This window comes from Podarcis pityusensis, assembly GCF_964106645.2.
Source record: "Podarcis pityusensis genome assembly, chromosome: 6".
Taxonomy (NCBI): domain Eukaryota; kingdom Metazoa; phylum Chordata; class Lepidosauria; order Squamata; family Lacertidae; genus Podarcis; species Podarcis pityusensis.
Window position 1 is genome coordinate 21,032,714 of NC_138030.1, and position 12,669 is coordinate 21,045,382.

Below are 12,669 nucleotides of genomic sequence, written 5' to 3' on the forward strand. Positions count from 1 at the left end.
CCCTCTTCCCATATTGGTTCAATTTATTGTGGATGCATGAGAGACTTTACCTCTCCTTCCAAGTTTAAACTAATTTTCTAAATAATAATTTTCTCCCCTCCACTTCTCTGAACACAGAAACTAACTGCACACCTCTGAATTCTCTGCTGCCATACATATTTTAAGAAGGTGTAGTTTCACCTGCTCACGTCTGAAGTTGCTGACCAGACCACCTTATTAAAGAGCAGATTGCTATTTTAAAAAATTAAATGTATGTATTGCCTTTCTGTGCATACCACAACCAGACGCCGGCTCACAAAACAGTTGAAGCATAGCAACAAAGTAAATTGCATCACGTTGACGGTAAAATGAACACACAGACATACATTTATGTTATACATTTATTTTACCCAATTTTGTCCTGCAAGGCTATGATGAAAACTCAGGACAGCTTACAAATCAACATGAAAGTAATCATTAAAACTAACAACAACAACAAAGAACAAGACAAGAGCAACAATATCCAGTGTGTTGCAGAGGTTAGAGTGTTGGACTAGGACCAGGGAGACCCAGGTGCAAAGCCCCCACTCAGCCACAAAGCTCACTGGGTGAACAGGCAACAGGCACTAAATAGATAATAACGAATAACAAATAGATCAGTTTCTCATTTTTGTGCATAAATACACACAGTCTCCCCCATCACATGTAGTTTGGCCCTAACACAGAGGCCTTTTTTTCAACCCTTCTACTGCAGATAATTTCAAGTCCTTTCAAGTCCTACAGCCCAAGGGCCACATGAGACCTAAATTCATAAGGTTGCCAAAGGGGCGGGGGGAGGGGGGCAGCAGAAAGAGAGAGAAAGTGCCCACCCACTTTTGGCCACGTGAACATCCAACCCATTTTGGATTAGCCTGGTGTGCTCTGGTCCATGGGGTCATGAAGAGTCGGACACGACTAAACGACTAAACAACAATAACAACTTAATTCTTATAACCTTCCCTATACTTTTTTTTTTTATTTCTATAAATGACACAAAAGGGTCTCAAATTTTCAATATATTCATCTACTTTAAAGGTAAAGGTAAAGGGACCCCTGACCATTAGGTCCAGCCGCAGATGATTCTGGGGTTGCGGCGCTCATCTCACTTTATTGGCCGAGGGAGCCAGCGTACAGCTTCCGGGTCATGTGGCCAGCATGACTAAGCCACTTCTGGCGAACCAGAGTAGCACACGGAAATGCCGTTTACCTTCCCGCCGGAGCAGTACCTATTTATCTACTTGCAGTTTGACGTGCTTTTGAACTGCTAGGTTGGCAGGAGCAGGGACTGAGCAACGGGAGCTCACCCTGTCGCAGGGATTCGAACCGTCCTTCTGATCGGCAAGTCCTAGGCTCTGTGGTTTAACTCACAGCACCACCCACGTCCCCTCATCTACTTCACTCCATTCCAAAATACGGCATCAATTCTGCCGATTCAAAATTTAAATACTTGGGGTAGAATTCAACATAGTGCTAAAAAGATCATTCCATAATTGCAAGCATTTGCATGCCACATGGCACAATCTCCCATCTCCTCTCACCGACGTCCTTCTAGTCAGATTTGGGGAGCGCACAGGGGCATGCAGCAGAAGGAGGAAAGGGAAGGTCTTGTTGTGTTAGTGGGGCTCGTGGTCTCTGCTAGTGCAACTACTTAGTTGAAAATGGCCTTTGAAATATTCCTGTTTTTTTCTGAAAGTAGACACAGGAGAAACAATGCCACCTGAAAATGGGGGGTGCGTACAAAAGAAGTGGTAAAGAAACAAATGGATTTTTTGGTTCATATAGGGTGCAATCCCACACTCACCTAAGAATTCAATAACCTCTGAACTCAGTTGGGCTTACTTCTGAGCAAACCTATGTGGAACTACAATTTATATTATTCATTTTCAAACCAGCTGTAGCTATAGGAATTAAGTAAGTATTCTCTTTCTTAGGTGAGTTTGTATATGGTTCCTTGTGGTATAGCTAAAAAAACCCAATGAAAAAGCTTGACACAGACCCTACCCAATTCAAAACAAGAACAAACTGCATTTGATGTCAAGAATGTGACGTTAGTTCTGAGATTAAAGCAGAAGCCCATTTGTTTTAAATATTAATACCTTGTCTTATTTTCAGCAACAACAAATCCAAACCATAAAGTTATCATGGTTGAACCATTTTACAATCAACATCCCAATATTTTAGCATTTCAGGTTTAATATTGTTCAAAAGAATAGTTGTAAAACTGAGCTTTGATGGGTCTCATTATGTAACTGGTACTAGACATTTGTTTCTGGATTTTGTTTTTACAAATATGAATTAATAAAGCAATAAGCAAGCCAAATATAAACAGCAATGGAACACTTACTGTCCCACACACTTAACATCATTTCTTTGTTGCCAAAAGGCAGATTCTACAAGAACGGTGAATGTATGCCATTACTTTAAGGATTAAAATCCAATTATTTTGTATGCTGTAACATAATATTACTTTTCTTAAAATCTCGTTTTTTCTGATGTTCTAGTTCAAATGGGTTGTAGTAAAATGAAGTACATAATTTTATTGCCTTCAGGAAGAGTAAAAAAAACAACACCTCATGGGCTGCAATCCTATACTCATTTACCTCACTGAACTCAATGTTGCTTACTTCTGAGTCGATGTGAATAGGATTGCACACTCTTTGGAAGAGGTGAGGGAGGAAAAAAATACTGATTTCAAAAGACTGCCGATCTCAAATGTGTTTTTTCTTTACCTGTATTGATGAACACACCATGTCCTCTTTTGTTTTAAAGAAACACACTGGCTTTTTTTGGAAAAACAACAACTCTAACCTTACCTAATGGTCACATCAGTCCTATGACTCTAGAAGTACCAAGTACATTCAAAACCAGGCCATTAAGCCTTTAAAAGAAGGGGGAAAGGATTATACCCAACTATGTTGTTGATTCTCAGAGTCCTTGTTTCGTGTTCTCCCAATTCTCAACATTTTTCAGGAGAGACTTATCAGGGGGATCTTTGATGTTTTATACCAGATACTTGGTACATTTAACAGGGAACCTGCACATTCATAATTCTCTCTAATACCACGACTGAACAGCATGTCATGGGTGACATGAGTAGCTGTTATCTTGACTCATCCATTCAAATTTAATGTCAGACAGGGATATATATCTAAACATGTGTCTGCCTTAACATGCCCAATGTCAAGCTTAGAATTTCAAGGAACATTTAGGGGACTGGTCTGTGGCAATCAAAGACCATTGCAGTCTCATTAATACCAAAGTCATCCAAATGATGTTTCTACTCCACAGTCTTGAAGTGCTAGATGTTTTGATGGAATTTTAAATTGTTTATTTGTTAAATTTATACCCCACCTTTCTGTGTGGAGTGCCCAAGGGGTTTAATGCCAAAGTGAATCTCATTAAAAACAACCACCAAAAGATTTGAACCATAAACACGAAACAAATCCTTACGTGTTACAGCAACGTTTAAGCTCAGGCTTTTTCAGAATACAAAATGCAGAAGAACTACCAAATATGGTGTTCTCCTGTAGCTCTGCGCAATTCCTACTGAAATAAATGGAAGTCGCTCAAGTGCTAGGAAATTCTGGTAGATTATCCCATGCCATATCACTGGGTGTTTTCCCAGCATGCATGCATGAATAGGAAAGAAAACCGGCTTAGCCATTTAGATCAGCCAGCATGTAAAGTTAATGGGCCAGAAGCGATAAACGGAGACATTTCTCATAGCCTCGCACACTCTGTGTGTGCACTGCTAAACTGAAAGGATTACTTCTGTGCTAGCAGTCAGAACATGTACAATTTGAAACGGTAGCACCGTCCATATTAAATGAAAGTGTTCACATGGAACCCTCTGAGAGCAAAAGCTGTACACCAGTAATTTAATCACCGGGGCCAGAGTCTGTTCATTTGTTGCTCTCGACAAAAAGGTGATGCCAGGTGTTTCATACTTGCCTGGCTATTATTTTGCCAAACTAATAAGTAAATTGCAACAGCCTCAATTGAATTTAGTATTTGGCACACTGTAGTATTTCTGGCACACTGCTGATAGTATTTAGTATGCTGATTAGTATTTCTGGCACACTGCTGATGCACATTCAAGAACAAGTAAATTCGGGCTTTAGGTGAACACAACCCTGGACGGGGTTTGTGGCACAGTAAGCCCTAATTTGCATGCGATGGTAAAGCAAACCACGGTTTAGCACAAATTAGCAAACGTGCAGGCTACCGGAGGGGAGATTATGTCTGCTTTGTTTGCCCCTGGTCATTCTCCTGCTATGTTAAGCCACGGTTTTGCTTAGTGTGACATCTAAACCCAGGCTTGTGGTTTAGTTCTTCTGGACAAACCACAGGCCATAAAACACAGGGCAAACCTTGGTTACAGCTCTTCAGTAGTCTGCAGAGAAGTAAACCACGAGTCAAGGTTTGGCTTAGTTCCCCAGGAGTTTGCACTTTTGGTCATTTGTGTTCTCATGGTTTGCTTGCTCACAAGTTGTAGCATTTCAAACACACGTACCCTATACAATATAACTTTGGCTCAGCAAAGGCATGTTAAAAGTACTCTATAAAGTCCCATTGATTTCAGTGGAAGAATTACCATATTTTTTGCTCTATAAGACTCACTTTTTCCCTCCTAAAAAGTAAGGGGAAATGTGTGTGCGTCTTATGGAGCGAATGCAGGCTGCGCAGCTATCCCAGAAGCCAGAACAGCAAGAGGAATTGCTGCTTTCACTGCGCAGCGATCCCTCTTGCTGTTCTGGCTTCTAAGATTCAGAATATTTTTTTTCTTGTTTTCCTCCTCCAAAAACTAGGTGCATCTTCTGGTCTGGTGCGTCTTGTAGAGCGAAAAATATGGTAAGCAAATTCTTAACAGGGGTTATTTTAAAGTTCCATTAACTGTAGTTGGTTTGCACCCATTTTTTTAATATTAAAGCTTAAGAATGGAACGTTGCTAAACATGCCTTCTCTGTGACAAAAGCTTACTGATAGAAGACTCTTTCAAGATTCTAGAATGTTTTGAAATTATGGGAGAAACATCTCCATCTGTAATGTTGTACAATGTTGCTCTGGTTACACTCTTAAAACCGCCCCAACTCTTTTCTTCCTCCCTGTAGGATTCTTACAAGGCCATGAATAAGAACAGAACATATGACTGTGCAATAGAAACAAAGAAACAAATCACAGCTTTTTACATACACTGAGTCGACTACATCTATGCTATCCATACGACACAATTAATGTGATAACGGATAGAATAGTTGTCCACAAAAGACGACACTTTTAGGGTTGTTGTTGTTTTAAAAAAATATCAAAACAAAACCATGCACTTCTTCGGTTATTAGCACAAACCATGACAAAGAGTGGCAGTACACTGCTATAACTACAACTATAACTAAAGGAAACATCTGCCATATGCCTAGAAGAAGCAGGTTCTCTCTCTTATTATGTACCAGTATTTTGCTCATTGCCCTCTGCATATTGCTACTTTTTTCAAGAAAAGTACGGGAGAAGAAGCCTCACTTTCTAGTTTATCCCCCAAACCATTCTAGAAGGGAGAGGAGGCAAATAGTACTCCTCTACGTATATCATTCACACTCAGAAGTGAACACATCAGCTCTTCTTTCCATCAGTGCAACAGAAACCAGCCGTGTTCTCCTTGCAGGAACGAACAAAAACTTCTCAGAAACATTGTTTTTAGAACTGTTCCGTGCAAAGCTGTTCTTCCTCTATTTATTTAATTTCACCCTGCTTTCAGGATATAAATCCTTTCTAATATTTCCCCTGTAAAATTACAGCAAGAATCCCACCAGACCTCTCTTGCAACAGCCTACTGACCTAAGCTCCCATGGTACAGTCGCTGAAATGCAGCTCTCTCGTTATTCCTCCAGCCACCTAATTGTGGGATTTATCTTCACCCGATATTAACAGGGTGTTTGTTAAACACCATTAGAACAGTTAAGATCTATAAATAAAGATTAGGCATTGTCTTCATCAGTTTTGGTGGCCCTCTGTTCGGGTTGTTTTCTGAACTGACTTGAGATAAATGTAACTGAAAAGGGATAAGCTCACTTGGGGTGGCTTTTCTGCCAGAAAAGAAAGTAAAGAGAAGACCAAGAAAAGGCAATTTCTTCTCTCTTAATCACTCTCTGTTTGTTTAGCTCTTATTCCTGTTCGCATCTGGCTGAGTTTGCAATACTTTGCTTTACAGAATGGTGAGTGGGAGCCACAGACACACTTAAAGAAGGGAAATTATTGCTGGACTGAATTATGCATATAAAGACTGGGTTTTTTTGAAGCTGCTTGTGATAATTTCAGCTTTAGTTACATGGCGATTGTAGCCACAAGAGGTAACAAAAGTTGGAAAAACCACCGCAGCTGAAATAATTTATACCTGGCAATGAATCTGTTGTGATCCTTTTATGGTTTCATAAGGCAAAATATAACAGTAACTACGTTCTCTATTGCATCTATGCAGATTTATTTTATTTTATTCTTATTTTAAAGTTATAAACTGATAAAACCAAAAAGCCTCCAGGTATTCCCCCCCCCCCGCCCCGCCAGCACAACTCTTCATTTATCCACACAGTGTAGTCAGAGGCATCCGAAACATTCCTTTACAACCAACCAAATTACCTCAAGGGTAAATCTCTTGTTAGTATTTTTCCTTTTCTAAATAAATAAGATTTTTATCTGGCTACAGTTTACACTCTGTGCATTAAAACCGAGAGCATGATCTAACCAAAGCTACGCATTTTTAAGTCCCGCTGATCTCAACGGCAAGTTAATTATCCCATTGACTTCAATGGCACAGAAATGTGCTTATTTTGGCTGAGTTTCACCCAGCATATGTAAACTGACTATTTCATTTTAACCTTAATTGTTTTAATTTATTTCGGGAGAGGGAAGGAGTCACTTTCTCATAAATGCAATTATGTTTTCTGGTTTACATAAATCTCCAAAACACAGTTCCTTCAAAAAATAATAATAATAATTCTGGTAACAATTTTCTCATTAAGTGGCACAGCCTATGAATTTGCTACACGGGGAGATTATAGGAAAGATTAGTAATTAGTACCTTTCAGCTTCACTAGCTAGAGACAGCATGAATTGACATGTCGATACCAAAATTTATCAGAGAAAATGAATTGAGTATGCCACAGAAACTCAGCCCAATAACAATACAAGTGTTCATTAATGACAGTAAGCAGAGAGATGGACACTATTAATGTCTGAGGCTGTGATCCTATACAAGGTTACCTGGAAAGAAGCTGCATTGAATTAAATGGGATTTACTTTGGTTCAGGACTGCACTGTTCATGTAGGCAAAATATGAGTAGATAGACCAACAAAACAAAAAAAACCAACAAAAAAACCCCCATACAATTCTGCACTTACATGTGTATTATTTTTAAATACTTCATTATGAAAGGTAAAGCCCTGAGATAAAAAGCTTCCAGAACAAAGTTAATGCAACAAGGCCTAATACCACATTAAACTAATGTCTGAAAGGCCAATCACCAATGAGATGTGTTCCTTTTCCGGCCACAGTTACACGTTCAGGTGGGAATATGGAGTCATCAGAATAGAACCCTCCAGAAGGCGGGCACAGATTCTTACTGGTAATTTTCTTTACCACCATTATTAACAAAGCAGCTTCAAATTTAGCTTTATACAGGTCTTCATCTTTACCACAACTACAGGTCCAGAGCATTTCACCCATGTGGTGATGTTACAGATCCATGTAGCCAGAATCACCATGCAAATGCTTAAAGCAAAAGGAGAAAAATAACGATATGAAAAGTACACCACCTTCCAGAACGCAGAAGTCCTTAGGACCTGTGGCACAGTGTTGATTTATGATACTTCTGAAGCTATGTTCTGGCACTGTCCTGGGTGTGTGGAGTGCTTCTTCTGAACCAACACTATTGTTTCGTTGCTAGTTTTGAAAATCTCGTTTCAAGACTGTCCTTGGGATGTAGTTGGTGCTGTCAAAAAACGGCTGTGCTTTGAGATTCTCACGTTTCATTTACAGCGTATTAAGAGAGAGGAAACCCCACATAATTTGGATGGCTTGTGTCGAAACAAATATGAACCGAGCTGTGTGTTAAAAAGAAGAAAAAGCTTCAGGGGTGCAGTCCAACTTAAAGAAAATCTATGTGCTACAGTAAAACAGGGGAAACCATCAGGGGAAAACAGGACTAGTATTTAACTATTCTCATCTTCAGCTATGCCTCCTCTCTTGTCAGGATCAGCACCCAGAAGCTTATGGCAGTCAAATGTAAGTTAGTAGCCCTGCTTAGGAAAGAAATACTGTAACTTCCTTGAGATATTCAAAATGCTGTTTCCTGTAAACCTTTGCATCAAGATGATTGAACCCACAACCTGGCCCATTGCTTTAAGAATGTTAAGGGATGCATACACCTGACACTGCCTCCAAGAAAACAGATACGGAACAATAGAAAACTGGTTCACCACATGTATTTTGAAAGTTCAGTAATTAATCCAAAAGGAGCATATCAATCTAATAAAGATTGGCCGAGAAACACAGCAATCTGTACGCTATAAACTTCCTTCAAGGGCCTTTCTCAGAGCACAAATATTCAATTTCACACTTAAATGCTTACTTAATATGTATAAATCACATTAACTTTTCTTCTTGAAACAGTAAGTCAATTCTACTTTTTCGTAATAACGATTTTTTTTTTTTTTACATTCTCCCTCTTAAAGTATCACCATCATATTAAATTTGAATGTTGATAGAACATACAAATCTAGACATACCTTGTATGCTTGGGATTATTATCATCATCATCTTAAAATGGATTAAAATATTCAACCCTAAAGCAAAATGGCATCCATAGCTTATATTACAAATGCCGTATTTAAAGATTATACTATTCTCATTGGTAAAAGCACCAGGACATTATACGGGCAGATTCCCATTCACTTGCAACTTTATTTTCGTTTTTAAAACAGAGAACTTTTGCTCACTGGTGTTCCTCTGTGTGGTGATTGCTAAATAATGCACACATTAAAAACTTGAAACAGATGTAAAGCTATGATTGATGCCACATTCATTACATGCACCTTTTCAATTATAGTGGTGTTACTAAGGTCTTAATATTTGGGGTGTTCAAAACATTCCATCTAGAACATATAAAAACAGGAGCGCTGATTTCTCTAATGGCAGCTAAATAAATATAGTTATCCATGGTGTAACAAACTGAGTATTTTTTTCCTTCGTTGCCATGTTAATTTTCTTGAAATAAACATTTTCTATCATCACTGAAGGGTTACCTATACACAGTTTTCACACACAACTGAAACTCTCTTATGCCTACATTATATCCACTCCACTTGATGAAATGCCCGGAACTACGCACTAATACTCAACTAGTGATTAAGACAGAGAATCAGCATTCACCTACTCGAAATAAGGCAAGAGGTTTGATAAGGCTCTTGCAGACCCATTCAACACGCGGGGAAACCTCTCCATACGTTGTGACACAAAAATTACTCAGCAAACGTTTGACAAAACAATAATAATCTTTTTGCAAAGTATCCCCAAAGCAATGCTGTAAGTAGAGAGAGAAAGGATCTGTCAAGATTCCACAGCAAGTGGACAGATATGTAAATTATTTTTTTAAAAAACCTCATCACTGAATAGTAAACAAGGGGGGGGGGGGGAGAGATAAATCCTTATCCACATCAACCACTCACTTTTTTGAGCTACAACGGCATAAAACATATTCAGAGCCTCCCACCCCGCTTCCCAAAGCCACCTGGGACACGTATGTATAGACACACGCACACACGCGTGGATTTTAAGTTCTGAAATACTTGGAACGCGTAAAAGGAGAGAGAACGCGAGGTGATGTATGAGGAAGAGGCGCGTTTTTATCCTTTCACCAAGAATGGGGAGAGATGTCAACCAACATTTAAGATCTAAGGCAGCAGTCCCGTCCCCCCGTCCCCCACAAAGAAGCCTCCATGAAAAGAAATGTCCCACTGGGGAGGTTCAAGGACCGTTCCCAGCCCCGGTAACCTCCACTCCACCCGGCCAGGGCAAGTGAATGCGCTTGGGGATCTCCAAGTGCGCAAAGCATCGCTCGCCTCCACCCGGCGCCCCTTTGCTAAAATCATGAACTGGGGAGGAGGGTGCGCGATGGAGAGAAGAGGGAGGAGGGCACTGCATCGGGGCGGGGGTCCCGTCCACTCACCGCAAGCTGCCGCAGAGCGTCTGGCGCCGCCGGGCTCCTGTCCCCGCAGCCGCCTGCGCGCCAGGAGAAGAAGGAGCGCGCGAGGCCGCCTGCGCTCCGGACAGCCGCCGCCGCTCCGAACTGGAGAAGTGCGCAGCAGCCGGGAAAGCGCGCACCGTCCGCTCCCCTTCGAGCAACGTGCCCAGCAAACTCCTCACGCCGCCGCGCCAGTGAGCATGTGCGCGCGAGGTCTGCACATGCCCACTCAGGAGCAAGGATGCTGCCGCTCTGCCCTTACCTTGCCCTTTACCTAAAGTTCAGCGGCTCCTTCGCACACGCGCGCCCAGGAGTCCTCGGTGGGTGGGTGGGGAGAGGCGGCCGGCGAGGGTGCGCGCGTCCAGGAAAGAGCGAATGAGTGAACGAGGGAGGGAGGGACGGAGAGGGCGGGAGGCGAGCGAAAGAGAGACACACCGGCGAGTTGTTATATTCTAACCAAGGAGGTCTGGGAGGAGGGAGAATAGGAAAACTTTCTTTCCTTCTTTCTACCTACACTTGGTAAAGTTGCTTGCAAACAGAACATCTCCCGTTACCTTGCGCCGAAGTGTAACCCGAGGAGTGATTTCCAGTAGCCTGCGCTTGGTTACATGGCGCAAGAGACAGGCGATCGTCGAAGAATGGGCTTAGCGCGCGGGCTCGCCAGCTCGACTCACTTGCAGATTTGTTCTACTAGTTTCCCCCTCACCGCGCCACCCGCTTTTTAAATGGTATCGTTCCACGTTAAGTCGTCAGCGCAGGTCGCTTTCTTTAAAGTGAACTCTTATTTATTTCAGCAGGACTTGCAGTGCGCGCGCAACGCTCGGCAATGTTCCTTGGTTCCAACGAGGCTTACTTACTCCCTATTAACCGTACTTAGGATTGCAACCCTGAAGTTTTAAAGTCAAGGTATGTTGCCCAGTATACCTTGACAATCCTAATCACATTGTAAGCTGTTCAGCTTTCAGTTAAGAGTTTCGTGGGGTTTGCTGCGGAGTAAGTGTGCACACGACTGCAGCCTTACTTGGAAATACTGTATCTCCCGTTGACTTCAGGACGGCTGCTAAGCCTGAGCAAGGCGTTCTTAGTTTGGGAAGACTGCATCTTGGTCCTTGCCTTGTGTGGCCGCCGACACACCATCATCAGCGTATTTTCCACCACACCAGGGATAACAGACTACAACACTCTGCAAGACGTGTCAAATAATAAGTGTAGAGATGGTAGGGACCTTGTGGGCCGTCTAAGTCTTAGTTCCCCACCCAGTGCAGAATCTGGATGCTTGTAGAGAAGAGCTTAATTGGCAAACAGTGTCCTTCAGACCCATTTGTGGCAGGTTTTTGTTTACCACTCAAGATTTCCCCTGCAAATGAGAAATATGGGGAAAACATAAACATATAGGTTGGCATTTTGATGCCAATGGTATCCTGTGGACAAAATTACATGCACAAGGAGCACTGATGCAACAATGAGAGCCCACCACCTCCCAAGGCAGTCTGTGTTCCACTGATGAACAGCTCTTAACCATTAGAAACTTTCTTCTAATGTTCAACCAAAATCTGCTTCCCTGTAGTTTCCGCTCATTAATTCTAGCCGCCCCCCTTCTATAGCAACAGAGAACAGGTCTGCAACAACAAGGGCAGGTGTCATGGGATATATACTGAGAAACAATGGACAACTTGGTTGTGGCTTCATTATATCAGTGTTTACCTCCTAGAGAGGAAGAGAGTGAGATATATTGTCGATTATGAGCTCAGTTGTTTTGACCAAGTAGAGTATATATGTACATGCAAATACCTGTGCTCAGAATACAGGTGGTTTCCTGTGTCATAAGCCCAAATGTGTCCATAATAAACATACAAGAACACCGGGGGGTGGGGGTGGGCAGAAATTGTTGGTTTTCCATAATGCTTGATCATTGGTGTGTGTTGCATTACAGGATAGGGTAAGAGTAATTTGGGTGTTTTAGGAACATGTTCAGATCTATCCTCAGCCTCAGTGCTGATCAGCACGTCTTCCCCCAGTTCTTAAATATGTTAGACTTTATGGGAATTGGTCCAAGGGTGATGACATTTCTCTGTGGTGTGGTAATCTTTCATTTCCTTTCTAATTGATGTAAACTTGTCTGAGGAGACATGTTGCCTGTGAAAAATAACTATTTGTTTAGAAGGAAAACAACATCCGTTTTATAGTTTTATCCCAGATGATACTGCAGACTTTTTTTTCCTGAAACCTCAGGGACCACAGAAAAGCAGATGAATGCAATGTTTTAATACAATGCAGCCAACTGTAAGGTTTCGTTCCAGCCTCTGACAATGCAACCCAAGCCTTATGGTAACTGGGCAGCTGGTTTTGCTATATCAAGTCCTATCAGAACAAGCTGAATGCCAAATGTGTCCAAAAGGAGACAAAGGCCCCCTGCACC

At 41.6% G+C, this 12,669-nt stretch overlaps 1 protein-coding gene across 4 annotated transcripts in view; it reads right to left on the minus strand.

Annotated features, from left to right (window-relative positions):
• Nucleotides 1-10,930, minus strand: part of EYA2 (EYA transcriptional coactivator and phosphatase 2) — a 133,512-nt gene extending 122,582 nt beyond the window's left edge. The window contains exon 1 of one of the 4 annotated variants that reach the window (XM_081011283.1): nt 10,805-10,930. The gene's annotated coding sequence lies outside the window, so the exon portion shown is untranslated. Of the gene's footprint in view, nt 1-10,235; nt 10,481-10,512; nt 10,591-10,764 lie in introns of those variants that run through there. The other 3 variants (XM_081011282.1, XM_081011281.1, XM_081011284.1) reach the window with 3 other exon arrangements.
• Between the last annotated feature and the right edge of the window lie 1,739 nt (nt 10,931-12,669).